Here is a 24,289-nt window from a genome sequence, read left to right on the forward strand (position 1 = left end):
TTTGGGCACATATCTTCTTCGCTTTTTTCTTGCAGTTTCTGTATTCCACTTCGAGGCGTGACTTTTGCTCTGTATTATTAGAGGGGCACTTCGACCAAGCTTTGAAAGCCATTTTCTTTTTACTTACAACTGCTCTAGCTTCATCATTCCACCACCATGTTTCTTTGCCTTGTTGGTTGTGTCCTTTTGAAACCCCTAACAGTGTTTTGGCTTTTTCTATGCGCTGTAGGAGGTCCCACATACTTTGTGCTGTACTCTCTTCATTTCGAAATGTATTGGTGTTTTTATACAGACAGTTTTGCATATTCGAAATAAAAGCTTATACCATTTGATCTTCCCAAAAGTCTTTGTCTGTTTGTTGTCGTTCACTGTCTCCATAAAAAATTCTGTCAGTAGGAGACGGTGTTGGTGGGCGATCGCTTCTCCCAGAATCACTTTACAATCCTTGACCCGAGGTTTCATGAAACTAGATACCAAATGGTAATCAATCTGGGTCTCATTTCCACCACCGCTGTAAGTGACCAGGTGTCGGCTTTGTTTGATTAACACTGAACCAAATTTGGTAGTCATATTGATGAAAAAGTATGTAGATTTGAAGAAAAGGTGATCAATATATGGTCAACACCTCCTATCCGTCATTTTGAAGAAATGAATAAAATTTTTCGTTGCGAAGGGGAAATCAACAAAATTTTGTCAAATTGAATAATATTTATCGTTATTTCATGAAGTTTAGTGAATAATAATTTTTCAAATTAACTAATAATTCTTCACTTGATTCTTTATAATAAAGAAATTTTCTTCCAATTGACGGATCAAGTTTTTTAATTTAATGAATATTTATTCATTTGAACGTTCTAATTTCTTTGAATTGAAGAAAAGTTGTTATTTTAACCTGCTTGTTTCTTTAATTTGAAGCACAAAATCTTCAATATAAAGCATTCTGTTATTCAAATTAATATTTTTTTCTTCAGTTTAATGCAAATTCGGTTCAAGCAGAAAACATTTTTCTCCTTTTATCAAATTTATTTCCTGAAAACTGATTTAATGAAAGAAAATAACCAAAACAAACAAACAAACAAAATTTTCTAAATACAAGAATTATGTTTTATTTCTTATCTTATGGACCTATGTATTAAATACTAAATATAAGAATTTTTTAACTGATTTATGAGTGAGTTTACTTTTGGATGGTACTTATAATAACTACTCTCAATTTTATAAAGAAAAGTTTTCGGCAAAGTAAAGCCTCATACCAAACTTGAACAAGTAGGGTATATTCTAAATTCAATCGATTAACAATTTTGAAACACAAATTGAATTTTGTTTGAATTTTATACCATTGTCTCCGGAGAATCTCTTCGGCGCTAGAGTTGATCCAACTGAAATAAAGCTAGCTTGCGAGTCCCGAATAGACAAACGAGTAATGGTCTTCTCAGATCCACTTCCAGTGATGAGTTTAGCCGTTGGTATAAGAATGGTGTGGATTAAATAAAAAATGCTACAGGTATCTATGACCATCTGGAAAAAAATAAAAAAAATCATCTATCTTTAAGTTGGGTCGAAGGAAATTCGGAATTCGTAAATTTAAGTACTTACTTTCGGGAAAATTTTGTCCGTTATTCATCATTTCGGTTAATATCTCTCGACAAGTTTATTTTGTTCCGTCTTTAAAAATAGGTGTTCAAAAACATCGGATTCTGGTTCATCTACATTGAAGGCATCATCAGGAAAAAAAATCAATTTTGAATAAAATCATTCTTACCAGAGTTAAAAATTCGTTTGAACAAAGGAACTGGAGATAAGACTGAGTAACACCTTTTTTTGTAAAATTCCACTCTTCTTGAAAAGTCGTGTAATATTATTTATCACAGATCTTCCCCTGAGGCTTTTTATCGCTGTTTTCTAAAATAATAGCCCTAAAAGTGTGGAAGTACATATTTAAACATTATTAACATAATAGAAATCCAGGTATATTTAATGTATTTCTTACCAAAAACACCGTCTTAAAAAGGTTTCCATTTTCCAATTGTTTCTGCTATTTGTTTAGGAATTCCAAACTCCAGTCGTATTTTTTTTTTAAGTACCTATGTACTTAATAATGATTCCAATAGCAAAAATGTTCGTGAACCTTCATTCAGATTTTGACTGCTTTTATATAAACTTAAAATAGATTTTTCTTGACATGATGCTCAGAAAACGCACCAGAAATTATTGAAAATGTATTTATGAAATTACTTACATTTTTATTGAAGATATTAAAGTCCAAAACGACAAAATATGCTTATTTATTAGGTAATATGTACATATATTAATTTGCAATTTTTCCACGACTAGACGCGATCAAACTTAACTTACAAGAATACAACTTATCACTTAAAAACAGTTAACAGCAAAATATTGGACAAACTTCTTCACATTGAATAATTTCTTTAATCTGAAGAGAATATTTTCCTCTATTTGAACACTTTTCTTCAATTTGAAGAAAATGGGACAAAAAATGCCAATAATTATGAAAATTCTTCGGTTTGAAGTAAGATTCATCAATTGGATTAAAACACATTCTTCCATTTGAAAAATCTATGGAAAATCCGTTAGTTTGCAATTATTATTTGGTTACTAAGTATTTTATATTTGTAGGGATATATGTAAGTCATCTCTAACATATTGAGGAAAATTCTTCAAATTGATCAATTTCATCAACATGAAGAAACCACTTTTACGTCTAGGAGATTTGTAGGTTATAGGTAAGAAGATTTATGGCTGTCCATATGAAAAAAAATCGTTCGTTTGAATAAAATACTAAAACTATTAAAGAATATTTAATATTCATTTTCACTAAAAAATTCATGAAATATTGTCGATTTGAATAAATCATTCTTCAAAAGTTAACAAAATATTTCCGTCAATATGACCTACGAGATTTGGTTCAGTGAACATGGTATTTAGTACGATAAGACCATATGTTTTGCACGGGGCCTCCATGGCAATCTTCATAGTCTTCGTTTGTTTTCCCGACATGTCCATTTAAATATCCACCCACGAACAAAAACTCTTCCTTTGGGACTATTAAGAGAGAAAAAAATTCAAAGTAGATAGAAATAAGAAAATCGGCAAAACTTGTATCGTTTTGGTAGACCAAAGCTACATACAGGGTGATTCAGGAGTAATGTGCCAAAAAGCTAGAGCGTGTAGGTTAGGTCGAGACAAGAAAAAAATCGTATGGGAGGGGGGGTCTATTCCCCCTCGTTTAGCGGGGAGGGGCAATTTAAGAAAAAATTGACTTATTTTGGAAAAAACGGTTATACTTACAATAACGTGCTACACCTTTTTGTAAAGCCAAAACCCTAGTCTTTTGCAAACATTTTAAACAAAGCCATTTTATGGCACAGTTTTTGAAAAATTAATTTTTAAAATCAAAATTTTGAAAAAAAAATTGAAAAAAAAATTTCAAAGTAATTTTTTTCAAAATTTCATGTAATTAAGTACTAATTTAGTTCTTACAATTCGATGCTTTTATTCATTTTTAAACAAAAACAGAAAACCAGATTGAAAAATATCTTGTGATTTTCGGAAATTATCAAAAAACCAAAACTACTTTTTTCTAAAAAACCTCTTTATTTTTGTTTTTACATGGCTGGACTTATTGATAAATTAATTTATAAAACATTAACCATTCGTCAATTATTTTTTAAAAATTCAGACTTAAGTAAGGACACATTAAAGTGATACCGTATTGGATTAACCCTGAATTGATCAACGTTTTTCATTGATAACACCTGAAAACTTACCTGAGAATTTTTGTTACTATGTCTGGGGTGCTCGCCGCCCATGGAATATTGCCCAACAACAGGTAAGCGATACAACCAACACACATCATCAACTTGATTCCCATTCGGGAAACGAGTAAGAACCAACTTCGAGGGCCAGAAGCTGGTTTCTGGTATCGATGGCCCCAGAACCAATATTCAAGTCTCACAGACTAAACGAGACAACAAAAGTCTGACAGTAGAGGCAACCATAAACAACAACCAACACGTGGCTACAATTGACACCGGTGCCACTGCCTCTATTGTACGAAGAGACTTGGTGAAGATGTCATGGCTACATAACACCAACAGCTACCGTCTGAAGACCGCCACAGGAGAAGCAGCAAGAGTGTACGGAGAAGTTCGTCTTGAGGTCCGTATAGCAGAACTAAAGTTTTCACATTTGTTTTTGGTGGCAGATATATGTGACGAGTGCATCATTGGAATCGACTTTATGAAGGAGCATGGAATCATTTTGGATATCGGCAATCAAGTCCTGAAATACAGAAATGTAGAGATTCCAATGGTATGGCAGCGAAAACTCGACAACAATTAGAACTGTCATCAAAGAAGACATGTGCCTGCCTCCTTCTTCAAAAGTTTTTGTGTGGACGAAACTAAAGGGGAATATTGGAAGCCATCGATACCTCATGGTTGAGCCAGAAGTTGAACAAAGTTCCCAAAACATCATCATCGGGAAGACTCTTGTGGCACCAAAGAACAACATGGTACCTGTACCGATACTTAACATCAAACGAAGAAAGACAGCTACCCACTGCCAAGAATCAGCGATACTCTAGATGCAATGGAAGGAGCACAATGGTTTTCGACTTTGGATTTGAAGAGTGGCTACTGGCAGGTAGAAATCCATCCAGAAGATCGGGAGAAGACGGCTTTTTCCACAGGAAATGGTCTGTGGCAGTTTAATGTCATGCCGTTTGGGCTATGTAATGCCCCAGCTACTTTTGAGCGCTTGATGGAGTGCGTTTTAAATGGATTAACCTGGAAATCTTGCCTAGTCTATTTGGATGATGTCATCGTTTACGGGAAAACATTTGATGACCATTGTGAAAACCTAAAGGCTGTTTTCCAAAGGCTACGAGAAGCACATCTTAAGTTGAATCCAAAGAAATGTGCACTTTTCAAGACCGAGGTTAAATACTTGGGGCATATCATCTCATCCCAAGGAGTAAAGACTGATCCTGAAAAAGTTGACACTGTGAAAAATTGGCCGACCCCTCAGGACAAGCATCAACTTCGGAGTTTCCTCGGTCTGGCAACGTACTATCGACGATTCGTGAAGGATTTTGCGAGAATCGCCAAAAGCTTGCACCAGCTTACGGAGAAGGGTAAACCCTTTAAATGGTCAGGTGAGTGTGAGAAAAGCTTTCAGGAACTGAAGCTGCGATTATGTGAAGCTCCTGTGTTGGCCTATCCAACTCCCGGCAAACAATTCATTATTGACGCAGATGCAAGTAATGTTGGAGTTGGTGCTGTTTTATCGCAAGTTCATGACGGAGAAGAAAAGGTCGTTGCCTATTTCAGCAAGGTACTCTCGAAACAAGAAAGAAACTATTGCGTGACCAGAAGGGAACTTCTAGCTCTAGTATCGGCAACAAAACACTTCCATAAGGAAGTTGTCGCTGTTAGAAGAACGAGAGCTGATCCCATTTGCGGCTGGAGTAATGAAGAACTCAGAATGGCCCAACAGGAAGATTCGGACATCGAACCCATCCTTGCATGGAAGGAACATCAAGAGATACCAGAATGGGCCGACATCTCCGACCGAGGTCCCACTCTAAAAGCATATTGGGCACAATGGGACTCACTTCATGTGCAAGAAGGGCTACTCAGGCGTAAGTGGGAATCCGCAGATGGTAAATCCTATGTAATGCAGCTAGTCGTACCTCAGTCAAAGGTAAATGATGTTCTCCGAGAGATGCACGGTGGAACTTCTGGAGGCCATTTAGGCATCAACAAGACGCTCGAAAAACTACGACAGCAATTCTACTGGTTACGTATAAGAGAAGACGTTGAAAAGTGGTGTCGAAAGTGTGATACTTGTGCCGCTAGCAAAGGACCAGCTAGAAAAATCCAAAGCAAGATGCAGCAGTATAACGTGGGTGCACCTTTTGAGAGAATTGCAATAGACGTAGCAGGTCCTTTTCCCGAAATTGGTACATCCTTGTAATGATGGACTACTTCAGCAAATGGCCTGAGGCATTTGCCATTCCAAACCAGGAAACCAAAACAGTTGTGGATAAGATCGTCTTTCATTGGGTGAGCAGGTTCGGAGTACCCATGGAACTTCATTCCGACCAAGGAAGGAACTTCGAATCTAAGATCTTTCAAGAGATTTGCTCACTCCTTGGCATCAAGAAGACGCGAACAACACCGCTTCATCCACAATCTGATGGGATGGTTGAGCGATTTAACAGGACACTTAAGGAACACCTGTCAAAAGTAGTCAATGATAATCAACGAGACTGGGACCGACATATTCCATTATTCTTGATGGCTTATAGAAGTGCAACACATAGTTTCACTGGACATACACCATCTGTCCTATTTGTCTCAACAATACGCCTGCCAAGTGAGATAAAATTTGGAAGTGTTCCAAACGAGCCACATCAAATGGATGAGTACGTAGATAACCTGAAAGGAACACTGGCTGACATTCACCAACGGACAAGGATAAATATAAAAGCGTCTAGTGACAGGATGAAAACAAGATATGACGCACGAGCGACAGCAACAGGGTTTCAAGAAGGAGGACTTGTGTGGTTTTACAATCCCCACCGACAAAAGGGACTATCACCGAAGCTACAACAAAACTGGGAAGGCCCTTACACAGTAATAACCAGAATTAACGACGTGGTTTACCGTATACAAAGAGGGGTAAGAAGCAAACTAAAGGTAGTTCATTGTGACCGTTTACATCGTTATAATTGTGAAAGAAGCAATGGAGTTGTTCGGGACGAACAATCCTAAGATGGGGGCAATGTAACGATGAATTACTGAACTACTTTCAAGATAAAAGTCTGAACACACTACCTACTACTGCAAAGGTAGAAATGTGAACGGACCTTTAGTAATTAAGAAACTACCCTCTGAACACATCCCAAAATATCCCACTGAACACATCCCAAAATATCCCACTAGACTGGAAGTATGAAGTGCCCCTCCTGGAAAGGAAGTTTCGAGAGGCAGGGACGAGAGCCTTCGAGGACGTTCTCGAGTCTCGAGATTCCGGTATAAAAGGGCAGCGTAGACACCGACCGGAGACAGTTTAATCTTGAAAGTGAAAGAGTACAGTACAAAGTGAAATAAAGTGTTGCGAATTGTTAGTAGTAAATAAAGTGATTTAAAAATGTGTTTGTTTGAGCGAATAATAAAAGTAAATTGAGTTGAAATAAAGTGTGTTCTTATTTGAACGGAAATATAAGTGGAAATTAAATAAGTTTTATTGTGAACCCGGAATAAAACATTACACTATTTAAAACACAAGCACTTTCAAATATTTAAGACTTTGTTTATTTATTTTTTTCAAACACACGCGCACTTTCTATTTATTCGCGAAATTATCTGAATCGCACAAATAAATAAGTTTTATTCCACTTTTCTGACACCAATGTAATGTTTTATTCCGGGTTCACTTATTTCGTTTATTTTAATTTCCACTTATATTTCCGTTCAAATAAGAACACACTTTATTTCAACTCAATTTACATTTATTATGAGCTCAAACCAACACACGTTTAAATCACTTTATTTACTACTAACAATTTACAACCCTTAAATCACTTTGTACTGCACTCTTTCACTTTAAACTGTCCCCGGTCGGTGTCTACTCAATTTCTTACTTTTATTTCAGAGCAACACACATAAAAATTTGTATTGTGTGACTCTGGTTTATTATTTTTAAAACTCTTCCCAGTATTGCAGTTTTCAAAAAAGTATAAAAGTTTCTAAAGTTGAAGTTAGATAAAAAATATTACAGTTTGAACTCAACAAAATAGGGTTTTTCGGAGCAAAAACCCTTGTATGCATCATAACTTTTTTCTTATAATTTAAGTCGAATAAAGTGTTTTGTCAATAATGTAGAGCTTTAAATTATCTACATTTTATACCTTTAGTTTTTTTGTACAATGCACGGTTTTTGCACTATAGCTCATAAGACTCGAGTTAGGCTCACAGGGTATTAAAATTGTATTTTTGCTCCCAACACTACAAAAAGAAATCTTAGGAGGGTAAAGGGTGATTATCTATTGTTTTGGTTTACCATGAACCCAAAAAGTGCAAATTAAAAAATATTTTTATTTTTGTCGACCTGTGTAATACGCATATGCGCACATGGGCTTATGTCAAAATGGCATGAGTGAGTTGTCGAACATACACAATTCTTATGGGATAGCCATAATGCGCATATGCGCGCTTCGTCAACTTTCGTTTCAAAAGTACTGACTCTGAGTTTATTTTCTCCATTCCAATAAAATTGAGAACAAATGAACAAAAAACTCAATTGTATTGCGACAAATCAACTCAAAAATAACAACAAATCATGCTTGTTTGAATGAAATAAATGCTAGAGAAAAAAATAAACGAAAATTCTGAATTATGTCGTTTTCGATTGGTCTCACTCACAAATTCACTCATTCTGAAATCGAATGGAACAGGTCAAGTCGCTTCCACTCAATTCTGTTTTTTTTTTTTATTTTGTGATTGTGAAATTTCAAATGTCAAATAGTCAAATATTGATATTATTTTTTTTTTCAAACCAAAAAATTATAAAAATTATAAATCTGAAGACGACGGAAGAAGAAAATGTTAAAAAAAAAACCATTCCATTGCATTAAGGTACCCATTTTTATATATTTTAATTTTAATTCAATTTAAATTTTTGAATGACAACAAAAAAAGAATGATTGAGTATTTTTTTGTTGACATTTAAGTGTTCATGTATTAGTGCTTCTGAATTTAAATCGAGAAGAGAATTTCTCTTCTGAGAAGCGTTCTGTCTGTCAGTTTTGTGCGAATAAAACAATTTCAGAAGGCTTCTGAATGATTCCGGACGCTTCCAATCGAAAACGCCATTAGTTTATTAATGATTTCTATGGTGACGACTCCAAAATAATTGAAATACTATTGTTTGCACGACTGGGGTCGCACGTACTTGCTCTTATGATTAAAGTAACTCTAATGTTAAAGCTTTTTATTCAAGAAAATTAGGAAAAATTTGATATTTTCAAGAAATTTCATAGGTAGTGTAAGAAAATAAAATCTGTTTTTATAATTAATTAAAAACCGTTTTAAATGATGTTTAAAAAAAAAAACTAAGTATGCCATTTTATTACTTGTATAAAAAGGTATTTTTAGAAAAATATTTTCGAAAATCGTACACTCAGAGAAAAAATCCCATAAAATCAATAGGAAAACTATTGTTCCAATAGTTTTCTACTATTAAATTTGGTCAATGGGATTTGTACTATTATTTCAATGGTTTTCATACCATTATGTTTAGGCGATGTGAAATAATAGGTTCATACTATAAATTCAATGGTATATCCTATAAAAGATTTCGAAATAAGAAATAAGAAATTTCGAAATTCGAAGTTTAAATAATTTCGAACACACACATTAATGGTTTAATACTATTGAAACAAGAGTATGATACTATTGATATAATGGTATAAGACTATTAATTCAATGGTGGTATACTATCAATTTAAAGTAATGTACTTTTAATATTATGGTATCTTACTATTAATTTAATGGTAGTATACTATTAATTTAATGGCAGTATACTATTAATTTAATAGTACTGTACTATTAATTTAATAGTACTGTACTATTAATATTATAGTATCTTACCATTAATTTGTAATAGTATTAAATTGGATAGTACTGTACTGATTTAACAGTATCGTACCATTAATTTAATGGTAGTGTACTATTGAACTTTTATTAATATTCACTAAGCTTACCAGATGCCGAACTTATCCACAAATTGTTCAAAAAGAAACCTTATTAAATATGTAAACAGCAAAATTTGCAATTTTTTAAATTTCTTTTATTATAATTATATAACCATAACATTTTCTTAAATAATACTTTTAAATGTTAATTCATTTAATTAAATAAATATTATTTTGTTAGTCTCAACACTTTAAGATACTTGTATAAGATTAATTCAAATTAATTCAATTAAGTAGATTAATTTTTTTCAGTCTAAAAACTTTTATGATTATTTGGTAAGAAATGGATATGAATTGGTGGACTGTCGAAATACGTTATACAGTGCCATGACATTTGTTTTTTGTTTTACATTTTTAACTCTTTAAATTATGATAACAGCTTACACGTGTTAAACTTAAAAAAAGGAACTTAACAAATGAGGATAGAAAAAATTGAAATGGGCAAGGAAGCAGGAAGCAATATAAAATATTGAAAATTAAAAATAATTAATATGTATTTAAAAAGAAGGATACACCTACTTGCGCTAATACTCTCGAGATCGTTGAATAGAGCCCATGAACCTTTCTCCTTCACTTGTTTTTTTTTATAACGGGAACGATTTGTTTTATGAATGAAGGCCAGAGTTTGAAAAGTTGCGATTGATTGTTTGGTTTCAGGATATTATAGTCGATTTCAACCTGGAAGTATGTATTTTGGAAATAAAAATTTAATGTTACTATTTATTCAGATTTCCAAGTGAAATTATATGAATGATAACTTACAAGTGTATGTCCGAGTGATGCTTTTCTTCATCATAAGAGTTAAGTATGCTTTGACCCCTCTCTGTCTGCCTTAACAATTCTTTCAATGTGTTGTTGTCGAAAAAGATCGAATCATTTTCAAAGGACCGATGTGAAGATGAGGGTGAACTTATATTACTATGTACTGAACTAGAATTCGGTTCTAAGTAATTTGACTCAATCCAGTTCTTGCATGCCTCAGAAATATTTTTCGGTGGCTAATTAAAAAAAAAAAAATTAAGCTTCAAATCAAGTTATCATTCAAATATATTGTACATACATTCTTTCTCCAGAAATTCAAATGAAACTTAAATTTTGCCCTTGTGCCTAAGAGAGGAGCTGGAAATAACTCGTTCATTTTCGATTCGGTTGCAACCAAAAGGCTCTCCAAGTCGAAACCATTGTCTTAAATGCATGTGAAATGAGTTTATTTTTAAAAATTTGGGAATAGTTTTGAAGGTACCTGCCACACGCTTAAACACATTTTCGTCGAATCCAAATTTTTCGCAATTTAATTCCTTAAGTTCATTTTGCTCGCTTGCGTTGTTTTGCATTCCAAGAGATGATGCATCGAAAATAATGCTGCCCTCCACATGTATGGTTTGTTCATTTTCTAATTCGCATTCATTTTCAATAAGCAATAAATTGCCAAGTGCGCAGGGATCCATAGCTTTTTATAAATAACAATAGAAAAGGGTTTTCAATCGAACACTTTCTTTTATACTAGCGGACAAATGAAGAATTGTTTCATGTTTTTCAAGTGGCTTTTTATCCGTCAATAATGATCGTTAACAAATTTTTATAAAAAATCCTTAAAATTTGAGATCTTAAGATGAAAAAAAATTTGAGACGACTTGTGAACCCCCAATTTCAATGATTTTTTATTTAGCTCACTACTATGCTCTGATCAATTTATAGAATTAAAAAGGTCTGCACGCACGGACAATAATGAAACGAATGTGGAGAATTTTAACAGTAAAAAAAAAATATTACACATTTTAATCGGATACCATTGAAGTTAGTGGTATATACTATTATATATCTGAAGTTTTAATGGTTTAACTTTAAGGTTAATGGTATATACTATTAAAATTGCTCACTAATGGTATTCGTACCATGAAAATATAACGGGACTCTGGCGGCGTCTGATATTATAGCATTTTAGATTATTGAAAAATTATTAGCAAAAAACATTGAAAAACCTTTTATTTTAAGACAATTTAAAGTAAGGAATACTACCTGACTTATTTTCGATTGAAATATGTAGTATACGTAGTTAAAATTTGTATCACTTTTTTTATTTAGCTCACTACTATGCTCTGATAAATTCTATAAGTTTTAGAAAAGGTCTGCACTCACGGACATTAACGAAACGAATGTGGAGAATTTCAAGAATTTTTTAAAAACATATTCCACTTTTTAATGGGATACCATTGAAGTTAATGGTATATACTATTATAAGTCTGAAGTTTGAATGGTTTAACTTCAAGGTTAATGGTATATACTATTAAAATTGTTCACTAATGGTATTCATACCATGAAAATATAACGGGACTCTGGCGGCGCCTGATATTATAGCATTTTAGATTATTGAAAAATTATTAGCAAAAAACATGGCAAAATCTTTTATTTTAAGAAAATTTGAAATATTTTCGATTGAAATATGTATTACGTAGTTAAAATTTGTATCACTTTTTTTTGTATTTAGCTCACTAATATTTTACTTACCTTCCATTACTTACCTACGCAATTCGAGAAAAATTGTAATTTCATTAACATGAACTCCGACAGTTCAAAACTCAATGCTTAAGCCCGTCAGCAAAGATAAATTGCGATTAACTTTCGAAAATGTACTATTTTTTTATTAATTTTATATTTTATATTGATTGTATATATACATATGTAATACTTTTACTTGCTCTACCTATATAATAGAGCAAGTATTGCAACTGCAGTTTTTGAGATTTTATTTTCCGGAACTCTGCGATTAAATATATAGGCCCTTCGTTGACCTATGTTTTTTTCTTTTCAAAAGCAAATAAAAAGGCTTGGAGGATTTAGTTGAAATTTAGTACAGGTGAAATTTTTGATAATGTTTAGGATTTTTTTCTTAAATATTCTCGAATTTAAGGGTCACCATACATCAAAAATGTTTTCTCAAAAACGGCTAAACGATTTGGCTGAAATCCTGTGGGTGTTCTTAACTCTTTCAAATACACCTTGTTAAAAAAAATTTGATCAGAATCCGTCAGGTCGTTTTTGAGAAGAAAATGATCTGTTAAATTTTATTCACCAAATTGCAACAGGTATGCGCGGCCTTTCCGGCTTAGGTACTTAAATTATGCCGACCAAGCGAATCTTATTCATCTTAACTTTATCTTTTATTCCTCATTCAAAATTTTAGTGGGCGCGATGACGGAAATTTCTTGTTTGGGGGCTCCCTACCTATTAATAAAGGAAAATTATTAGATAATGAAAATTCTTACACTCGAAGGAATTTTGGATAATGAAAGCAAGTACGGGTTACAGAGTCGTGTATTTCCTTATTTACTTATAATTAAATCAAATGCTATTCCTAACTTGCTCAAAACTGTGTTAATGATTGAAATATATTCTTAAAAAATGATTTCTTAAAAAAAATCTTCATATAAATATAATTTTACTTCTATACATGATTTTTATTAATATAAACTCTGGCAACACGGTCGTGTTACATTACATTCCTGGCAATCCTGAGATATTGGCAATTCTTTTTATTAGATTAATAATAATTCATAATATAACAACGTCAATAATTGTATTAAATTTGTGTAGCTATGCTGAAATATTCAATATTAATAATATTTTGAGCTGATAATACTTAACAAAAGTATGAACTATAAATTTTAGTCTAAAATATTTATGAAACACTCAATATGACAAAACCTACTAAAATAAGAATGTATGTTTACGATCGAAGCCAATGGTACTGTACTATTAGTATATACGATTAAAACCAATAATACTTATCTTATTAAATCATTAAACATCTAATAGGATCCACCATTAAAAAATATTTTTCGAAGTTCGACAGAGTTAAAAGTACTGTAATATTAAAACTGTAGTATATACGATTAAAACGAATGGTACTTGTCTAATTAAATCATAAAAAATCTAACAGGATCCACCATTAAAAATTACTTTTCGAAGTTCGACAGAGTTAAAAGTACAGTACTATTAAAACTATAGTATATACGATTAAATCCAATGGTATTTGTCTTATTAAAACGAAAATTATCTAATGGGATACACCATTACAAATTATTTTTCGAATTCCGAGACAGTTAATAGTACGATACTATTAATACAATAGTAAATACCATAAGTTTAAATAGTATTTACTATTAAATTAATAGTTTCTGTCCTATAAATAATAATAGTTTCAAAACTATTAATACAATGGTACAAAACTATTGAAATACTATTAAAAAGAGTCTTTTTTTCATTAATGGTAGTCCCATTACCGACTTATGGGATTTTTTTCTCTGAGTGTAGGAGCCGTTTTTTTTTAAATAATTTTTTATATATAAAAAATTTCTAACATTTTTCAAAAAAATAGTTGGTATGCCATTTTGAAGAAATAATTAATTTACACATAAAAACTAAATTTCAAAATTTTTCCTTAATTCGTTTTCAAAAAAATTGATTTTCAAAAAAAAAAAAATTGAAATATTTTTTAAAAATCCAAAAATGCGTTTTTTGTTTTTTAAACACTTGTATACAAATTTTCATTAAAATCGGGTTAATGTTGTACGAGATATTCAGAAACGAAAAAAACCGTTCTATGACAGGTACCGTTAATAACGGTACAAATAATATTTTTTTTATTTTAAAAGTTGGCTCTTATGTGTAATACTACAAACAAAAATTTTAATCAAAATCGTTAGAGCCGTTTTTGAATAAAATTAACTTTTGTATTTCCGTTATTTGGCAGGTACCGTTAGTTTTGGTCATAAAAAAAATTTCAATTTCCACTCTAGATAATCACCAAAAACTGCTAACTACCAAGTTTGAAGAAAATCACTTAACTCGTGCAGCTCCATCATCGTAATGTTATGTAAAATTGTTATCTCGAGTTCGATTTTTTTTACGAATCCTTAACTTGCCCTATAGTACCTATATCGCAAGTAAAAAATAATTAAATTTGTCTAAAACATCGCGTATTTTGAATTATCTAACGATTTTAAAACGTTTCTTTTTAAAGAAAAATCTTAGGAAAAGTGCAATGCTGTCGTTTCATCCCGACAGACAGAGTAGCTTATGTCGCCTAAGAAATTTTTGAAAATTTCATTTTCAATGTAATTTTTTTTTGAGGTTTTTAATTTGAATTGAACTGAAATTTTATCTCTACATTTAAGCGTGATTTTGATTCTGTGATTTTGTTTTTAAATTTAAACTTATATGTAATGAGTACATGCAGATAAGAGTTGTACCTGGATGAATTAAAAAAACAATACGCAATTTTATTTCATTTGCAAAAAAAAAAATTATTTTCAATGCAAATTTTTTTAATAATGGAAGGCAAATGCATTTATAAAAAATATTTTTATAAGCCTGCTTTGGTGTAATAATGAAATAAAATCCTAAAAACTTCGGGTAAATCGAATATAAAATATGAAACATCCAAACAAAAATTAATTATCGCAATAATTATGGCAATCCGGAATTGTTCTTCGATCTCGAATCCCAATTGAACAGTTTGTTTTTATTCCGAAGAATCTGAAGTTTGGTTTAAATGTATTGGTTGAATTTGAAATGTGTCACATATATGTGTATCTGGGCCAAATTTCATTTGTTTTTGTTTTTGGTCAAGTGTGACATCTCACATTTAAATCTATGAATGTGTGAGTGATTCTGCTTCTGATTCTGTTCTTAAAACCAGAAGAGAAATTCTCTTTTTTTCAGAATCAGAACTGTCAGTTTTGACCAATTGAACGCTTTCAGATTGCTTTTTTTTGCTTCCAGATTGCCAATTAAAAACGCCATAATTGAAGTAAGATTATCGTCATAACGATATCGTCTGTGGATAATGAATTGCGGAATGACCCCGTTTGTTACTCAGGTATTCTCTTACAATATTTTCCATTATGTATGACAAAATAGTGAATAAAACAGATAGATTTAGGGCCAGTTTGTTGAGGGTGGGTTAAATCGTCGATTTGATTATTATGGATTCCCCTTAATTGAATCATAGAGCGTTTGTTTACATTTTTTCAGCTTGATCAACAAATCATAGTTTTTCCAAAAGTTGTTCCATTTTCCAATCTATCTGTCAGTTTGGTTGTCGAAACTTAATAAAGAATTAAGTTTTTTTTTTCATTTTTGAAGTTTGTTATTATTTTGTGGAATTTGAAAGCGCTAGCAGTAAGTAAGTTAAGTAAATAAATACTTTTTTATCTAATCTTTTTATATTATTTTATTTGTGAATGTGTAATTATGTATATATTTTCAGGAATGTATAAAAAAATCGAAGACCCTGACGACAAACGAAATAAAAAAAACAACAAATTTTAAAGCAGCAACAACTGCAATATAACCAAGAGGAATAGCAACAAAAGCTTTTGGACGCCGCGGAGGAGCACCGCATTAAAATGCAAATCATGGAGCTCGGGTTATAAGCCGAATAAAAAAAAAAAAGACATTATTACGATTGGCGTTTGTCATAAAACGACAAGAAAACGACTTGATCTAGAAGCGCCAATTTTTGTAAAATTAAAAATTAAACTTCGCAGTGTCCTCCGCTCTCCGCCCTTCTTCCTTACTCCTATAGGCTCCCTAAAAGGGCCTGATAAATCAATGGACAGAATCTTGTCAAGACAGCTTAATACTCCTGGTGCAAGCTCACTTCCCAGGTTGTAACTCTGAATTGGAAAATGATTCTACAAACTCTTTGCACTCATTTTGTGAAATTCCTAGAAAAATTATTACGAAAAGAAAGTTGATCTGGGCCATCAACTCCTTCTCTCCTTATAAATCTCCGGGCCTAGACGGCGTCTTCCCCTTAATGCTGCAAAAAAGTAGTGAATTCATTATTCCATACCTTATCACAATATTCCAAAATAGCCTTCATTTGGGATATGTCCCTAAAACATGGCGTGAAGTCAAAGATGTCTTTATACCAAAAGCTGGTAAATCCAGTTACACAGAACCCAAAGATTTCAGACCTATCAGTCTAACTTCTTTTACACTCAAAACACTTGAAAGGTTAATCAATATACATATCCGCAGTTACTTAAGGCCGAAGGCTATATCACCCTTTCAGCATGCATACACAAAAGGCAGAAGTGTAGAGACAGCTTTACACTGTGCAGTCAGAACAATAGAAAAGTCACTTGTGGTTAAAGAATACACCCTCGCAGCATATCTAGACATAGAAGGAGCATTTAATAATGTTCATAATAGTGCAATTGAAAAAGCACTCACTGATCTTAAAATAGAAAACACGGTCATAAAATGGATCGTGTGCATGTTGAAAAACAGGCAAATCAATAGTGAATTAGGTGGGTCACATATAAAAATGTACGCATCTAGAGGAACCCCACAAGGTGGTATTCTATCACCTCTTCTTTGGATCTTGGTGATGAATGAGATTCTCATTAAAACGGAATAACAGCGGTGTCAAGGTTATAGCCTACGCAGACGATCTAGCTCTTCTAGCGACAGGTAAATACCTTACCACTGTAAGCGAACAATTAGAAAACGCATTTTCTAAGGTCAGTAACTGGACGAGGAAATGCGGTCTTAAACTAAACCCCCTTAAAACAGAACTGGTGCTTTTTACAAACAGAAGGAAAATTCCTCCTTTTGTAGTGCCAAAAATTGATGGCACCCCACTTAAGATTTCGGATAAAGCGAAATATCTCGGAGTGATCTTGGATAAGAAACTTAACTGGGGTCCAAACATTCAAGAAAGATATAAGATAGCCACGTTTGCACTTTACTCATGTAATATAATTCTTGGCAGAAACTGGGGACCAAATCCTAAAATAATCATGTGGATGTATACTGCCATTGCCAGACCCATTCTGACTTATGGCAGCTTAGTCTGGTGGCAAGCTTTGGAAAAATCCACGAACTTGAAGACCCTAAAAAAAGTACAAAGAACAGACTGCATTAGCACTACGGGGGTGATGAGGTCCACTCCAACCGCAGGTTTGGAGGCAATCCTTAATCTCACTCCCTTAGATATATTTGTACAAGAATTAGCAGCAAATTGCCAGTTCTTTCAGACTCCCCGATTACAGCAGAGATACTGGCAGTGAAAAATGCTGCTACACAAATATCCATGATGGCGATATCAACTGCTGACATCACCTTTTTTATTGATAGCCAAGCGGCAATAAAAGCGATTTCTGCCACCTTAATCAATCAAAGCTTGTTTCTTGCTGTCGCGAAGAGCTAAGGGTTCTTGGTATGCAGCATAATGTAAGACTCTGCTGAGTTCCCGCCCACAGTGATGTGTTCGAACAGGAAGATACTACTCACTTCTGAATAAGTCCCAAAATTGTGTTTCCTAAGTCTCCTGAGAATCTGTGCTTGCTAAGGGGGAAATCTTCCCTAGGGATTTCATTTCCAGCTCCATGATATAAGGGTTCAATCTGGGATTCAAAGTGAATTACGCAAAAAAAAATTGTCTTTTTTTTGTGTAATTTTTTGTTTTGTTCAGATTCATTTCTGATTCTACTCAGTACTCGTACTCTTATGTTTCTTTATTAGCTAAGACATAATTTCACGCAAAAAAAATCAGTTCTCCGTTGATTTGTTTAACAGGTAACGGGAATTTTAACTTGTAACAATAAATGCCCTAATTTCAATATTTATTTGCGAAATGTTTCCAATTTTTTTTATGAATCTGAGCCTTAACATGTTCAACAGTTGGATACATGCTTAAAATAAGCAAAATGTATTACTTTACCTTACCAAAATTGAAAAAGAATGCTGGTCAAAATACTTATGCCGCTCAAAAAATAGCACTTCTTATACAAAAAAAGCTGCCTGAAAGCCAAATTTCACTCATATGACTTACTTTGACCACCATGAGATTCACCATAACATACTTAATAAATAACCATTAACTTTACCTATATAAAGTTTAACCGTAAGAAATTATTCTTATCAGATCGAGAATTGTAAATTAGTCAAAATAATTATGCCGACGACGCACATAGGGGTATTAACCAATTTTACGCGGACAAAATTGTTTTTCCGGTTTATCTTCATCAACAAGGTAAAAGCTTGTATTTAGTACTGGAATAAAGTGTTTTAAGTGTTGATTTCAATGAAAACATTTTTCTTCCTAAACCACTTTTTGATCAAACAAAAAAGTGTCAAGAATGGATCCCAATGCTTTGTTAAAACGCTTATAAATGGAGTTCTATTAATGGTATCGCCAAGATTAAGGTCTTAAAATTTAGGAAAAATCATAAGGATTCAGGTTCTGTAATTCAAGAAGTTGAATCTTAAAAAAAACTTAAAATATGGATGCTGAATACAAGGTAACCATTTTTCAAAACCTAAAACCTTTACTTCTTAAAGCAAATGTGTCGAAGTTGCACTTAGTTGCACTTATTTTTTACAGATTCAATTAGATAAGAGTATAACTTTTAGAAAACATTAAATTTTATCACGCAATAATGTGAAATTGTATAACTTATCTCCTTACCAACACAGAAATTTCCCTTTTTTACGATTAATTTATATGTATTAAGATTCAACATATCACTTTTTTATTTATAAAGTAATACAACATTTAGATACAACATCTAGTAGACAGTTTCGTATCTCCTTATCAATATTCCATAAAAACTTTTTTCTACATCCACTTAAAAAAAAGTACTTACTTAAGCACAGTCGCTTAATTACAAAAAAAGAATTAATTTTATTTTTGGGCTAAAAACTTTGAACTCTAGACCGCTGCTGTTAGTCACCTGAAGTGATAATCAATTTTAAAATCATAAGAAAATGCTAAGCAAGTTATCTACTATTAGTAGGATGTTGATTTTTTACGTTTGGATCAGTTTAAAATTTCGTGTTTTGTCTGCCTAAATTGACTAAATACCCCTATGTGCGACGGTAGAATTAATAATTAATTATAAAATTCAAACTTTCAAAAAAGTTATTATTTATTTTTTAATAATCTTTATTTTATTTTAAGTCATTTTTCGGAATTTTAAATTCAAAGCCTGCCAACCCCTGCTTGCGGCAATATTTTAAATGGTAACCCTGGTTTATTTTAAACAGGAATAATAAAACTTTTGTTTTGCATTAGAGTTGACTGTGCCAAAATAAGCTTACAAAGCCGAAAAATTAAATTCTGAAAAGAAAGTAGTTGGTCTTTTTTTCAATTTTATCAAAAACTAGACGACACAAAATCATACGGTTTTCACTATTTGGTAAAAGCACAATAGGGACAGTTAATTTTGCCAGTAATTTTTTTATTAAAATTCAAAACCTTGAAAAATTTATAAGTGATTTTTTTTTAAATTTTGTTCTCAAAATTTTGACTTTAAAATCAAGTATTTCAAAAACCTTTGTTTGAAAAAAACTTCATTTAAAATTTATGATTAAGGGTGATATTTTATCTTTATCAAGTTATTATTTATAACTGTAAGTGTTGCCGTTGTTTGAAATAATTTGTTTGTCATTTTTTGCAATTTTAAATTCAAAGCCAGGGAACCCCTACTTGCGGCAAGATTTTGAATGGCAACCCTAGTTTATTTTAAAGAAGAATAATAAAGCTTTTATTAAGTGTTAGAATTTTCAAAAAAAAAAAAAGAGTGTGTGTACACATGTACACGCGACTGAAGTTATACTTCTCACTCAGTATATTAAATGAATATTTACGTTTTTGTTTTTTGTGGCAACTTGTCACATGCAACTTGCCACATGCAACTTGCCACATGCAACTTGCCACATGGGACTTGCCACACGCAACTTGCCTAACGCAACTTGCCACATGCAACTTGCCACATGCAACTTGCCACATGCAACTTGCCACATGCAACTTGCCAAATGCAACTTGCCACAGCATTTTACCACATGCAACTTGCCACATGCAACTTGCCACATGCAACTTGCCCCATGCTACTTGCCACATTTTGCATATTGAATGCCACATGCCGCATGCACTTGCACCATGATTCATGCCACATGGTTCATGCCACGCAATTTGCGACATAAAACATCCAACTTGCGACGTGTTGTGTGTTTTTTTACCGTACCGCAGCGTACTGCATTTTTAAATACTGCTACCAACTATAAAGGTGAAACGACAGCCCTGCTGCCTAATTGTCTCGGAGTTGGCGTCGCGTCATAATCCCTTTGACATTCTTGTCAAAAAACAATTTTTCATACCCACCGTCCCATAAGAAGTATAAAGGCTTGGCCACACCGGAGGGTACGCGGTAGCGGTACGGGTAGCGGCAACGATATTTGTATTAAAAAACTCCACACCCGAACGTTGATGTGTCAGTTTGGAATTTTTTCCATACAAATACCCGTACCGTTACCTGTACCTCTACCGCGTACCCTCCGGTGTGGCCAAGCCTTAACTTCAAAAAACAGGTGGATGCAATTTGTTCCAAAAGTATAGATACCTCTTTAAACCTGGCAGCACTAGGGTTGCGGCAAGCTGTGACCAGGCAACCCTGATTTTTTGTAATCTTTGGGTCATTTCTTTTGATATGATGTACATTTCATCAAAAAACAGATAGATGCAAAATCGAGCAGTGGGATCCTGTAATATTGGCAGCTTGTGATTTTTTCCTCTTAACACTTTTTTGGGTTGTTCTTAACAAGTTAGGCACATTATTTGTATGGATGCATCATCTGGAAAAATAGAAAAAAAGGTTAGTAAAATGTACATGTGTATTAAAAATTAAAATAAAAAGTAGTTTTTTACGAATTATATTTTGCTGTAGTAGTGAAGCAACTAAAGCTCAAAAATTGGCAATATTAGGGAAACCGGCCGAACAGCTTAGATTTTGATGATCTTTTTTCCAATCGTCGGTAATTAAAAGTACTTTAAAGTCTATAGATTAAAAATTGCCGGTGTTGCCGTTTTGATTTTTTAAATTTAATTGAAGATTTTTGTGAATAAACAAAATTTTTTTTCAAAATTTTTTCTTAAATTTCATAAATTAACTGATGCCAAAAGATTGCCTAGAAAATTCAAGGAAAAAAATATACGGGAATGAGGGACTATCTTCTATCGTTCAAGCGATAGATGCAATTTTCTTATTAATTGACTTCAAACACAAAAAAAATATTTCAACACAACGGCAACACCTTCAACATTTTAATATACATTTTTAAAAAGCTAGAAGTTTAGTCAAATTTGTTAAATTAAAATGAAGTTAATTGAATGAAGGGCTTTCGAAAGAATGGTAATTGAACTCAGATTTTTGAAAAAAAAAAAATTATTGACAAAATTTTAACATGGCGTTTTTAAAATTTTTCGTAATAAACATAAAATGCATTTATTTTCAAATTTTGTTGGCCACATTTATTATGATTTGACATTATAAAAGGAAATGTCAATATTTATTACGGTTTATGAAAAAAAATTAAAAAGTATTTCATTTTCGAAGAACTTTTTTTAAAAGTAGTTTTGAAAACTTAACTTATTTTTTTTTTTAAGTTCAACATTTAAATATAAAGTTGTTTTTTATTCATTCAAAAGCCCTAATTGTTGAAAGTAAATAGCAAAAGTTTAAAGTTCTTATTTGCCTAAGTCTTTGAGAAAATCAATTATTTCAATGCAAAAATTCAGTTTTTATCAAAAAACCCATTGAAATTGAAGTAATTTTTAATTTTTTTTTTCAAAAGTGTGATATACAGGGTGTCCCAAAAGTAATGGATCAAACGAAATATGCTAATAGGCCAACTTAAGGGCTCTCAGAATTTGGTAACTTGTTCATCCCAATTCCTTACGGTTTTCGATTTAATGCAGTTTTTGTGAAATTTCGAAAAATTTCAACTTTGCAACAGTATTTTGCTTCCTCCGCTCATAATTGATTTTTGTTTTTTACAATTTTTTCACTAAAACATTGCCTTATAATAAGAAATGTTTAATTAATCAAATTTTTTTTATTTCATACGCCATTTTCCTCCAAATCAATTAACAGTTCCATGTTTTATAAAAACTCAATTTCTTGCTTTTATTTCAGAGCAGCACACACAGGCGCATAAAATTCTTAACTCATATTTTAATAGTTAAAAATTGAAACAAAGTTTACCTTAAAGAAAAACAACTAATCGCGGTTTATTCCTTGTTGTGCTTTTTAATTCCAAATATTAAGCCGGGAAAGTGTTTGACTTATTTTGAATCATGGATTATGCACCTGGGGATATTTGTCTATGTGTTTTGAGTGAAGTTTGTGTTAATTTCTCAAGTGTTTAATAAAAAAAAGAAAAAAAAGTATTTGTTCGCAGAGCCTAAAAAGAAAACCATTTCATAAGACTTAAAAGTATCAGATCCAGTAACATCGAACTACCTTGTTAGACTTATATAAATTGTACACATATAAGCTTTATATATATGCCAAATTAAGCTGCTACAAAGCGCTACTCTGCGAATTATACACATAAATATTGATTTGAATACGACAAAAAAAAACAAATTTCCTTAATTTTAATTTTGATTTTAAGCTTACTTTTTGTATTATTTCAAGGTTTATTTTTCTGAAAATGTGGTTATATACCGTAAAAACTTAATACGGATCCATATGTACCAGATATTTTAAGAAAATATACAAAAAAAAAAAAATCAAAAAAAAAAAAAAAAACGAATATCCCAAAGAATTGAAGTATTTATTAGATAATGTATGTGTTTATACAAAAAAATAATGGAATAATGTTTAAAATAATTGTTTTTATGAATAAATTATGTTGTACTTAGTATTTCCTTACTTTTTTTTACCTAGAAAAGTGATTTATTAGTTTTGGCCACAAATTTAAAGAAATCCGCCTGTGTGCAGCACCCTGAAAAAAATTTGTATTGTGTGGCACAGGTTTATTATTTTAAAAACTTTTCGTGTTATTGCAGTTTTCAAAAATAAATAAAAGTTTCCAAAGTTTGAGTTAGAACTAAAGATTTAAATGCAACAAAACAGAGTTTTTCAGAGAAAAATAACAAAGAAAAATAAACAAATTTTCTCGACTGTTATCTGTTTATTTCTTTTTGAATAAATGCCTCGATTTTTGTTTGTTATTTTGCTCTGAAAAACCCTGTTTTGTTGCATTTAAATTGTAATATCTTTAGTTCTAACTCAAACTTTGGAAACTTTTATACATTTTTGAAAACTGCAATAACACGGTATGTTTTTAAAATAATAAACCTGTGCCACACAATACAAATTTTTTTCAGGGTGCTGGCTGCTCTGAAATAAAAGTAAGAAATTGAGTTTTTATAAAACATGGAACTGTTAATTGATTTGCAGCAAAATGGCGTATGAAATAAAAAATATGTTGATTAATTAACTATTTCTTATAATAAGGCAATGTTTTAGTGAAAGAATTGTAAAAAACAAAAATCAATTATGAGCGGTGGAAGCAAAATACTGTTGCAAAGTTGAGATTTTTCGAAATTTCACAAAAACTGCATTAAATCGAAAACCGTAAGGAATTGGGATCAACAAGTTACCAAATTCTGAGAGCCCTTAAGTTGGCCTATTAGCATATTTCGTTTGA

At 32.1% G+C, this 24,289-nt stretch overlaps 1 long non-coding RNA gene across 1 annotated transcript; it reads right to left on the reverse strand.

Annotated features, from left to right (window-relative positions):
• Positions 1–10,176: 10,176 nt before the first annotated feature.
• LOC129908845 (uncharacterized) lies at positions 10,177–11,104 on the reverse strand. The gene is made up of 2 exons (XR_008771351.1): positions 10,544–11,104; positions 10,177–10,459 (listed from the first exon to the last, which is right to left on the reverse strand). It is a non-coding gene; the product is annotated as an uncharacterized LOC129908845 (long non-coding RNA).
• Between the last annotated feature and the right edge of the window lie 13,185 nt (positions 11,105–24,289).

The sequence above is a fragment of the Episyrphus balteatus genome, chromosome 2 (genome assembly GCF_945859705.1).
Source record: "Episyrphus balteatus chromosome 2, idEpiBalt1.1, whole genome shotgun sequence".
Taxonomy (NCBI): Eukaryota; Metazoa; Arthropoda; class Insecta; order Diptera; family Syrphidae; genus Episyrphus; species Episyrphus balteatus.